Genomic DNA, 459 nt, shown 5'->3' with positions numbered 1-459 from the left:
ACATCGCTCTGCTTGAAGCTGAAACTCCTTTCGGAAAAGTCTGCCCAAGTCTTGCCAAATGAAAATATAACTTGCAGACGATGTAATTTTTTTGTTTGTTTGTTTGATAACGAAGTGTCATTTCCTCAACAACTTTCCATGAGGTCAAAACTTGTGCTCTTCTATAAATATCTGTATTTCATCAAGTGTTTGGATGACGTATGTGTTTCCTGTATGTCAAGAAAATGTAGGAATGTAAGAATATAAAATAACTTGCAGAAGAAGAAGAGAGAGAAAAAAAAATTCTGAGAATATATGGCTAGAGTAAGGGAGCAAATATGTACACAGACAAATAATTTGTATAATAACAAAGCAAAAGTTACACAACACACAAACAAAGGAGAGGAAATAATGATCAAATAATGATCAAATAGAAATTGGACATCTGCCATCTTCTCCAAAATTTTCATTATAAATAGA

The sequence above is a fragment of the Penaeus monodon genome, chromosome 28 (genome assembly GCF_015228065.2).
Source record: "Penaeus monodon isolate SGIC_2016 chromosome 28, NSTDA_Pmon_1, whole genome shotgun sequence".
NCBI lineage: Eukaryota > Metazoa > Arthropoda > Malacostraca > Decapoda > Penaeidae > Penaeus > Penaeus monodon.
Note: the sequence above shows the minus strand (reverse complement) of the source record.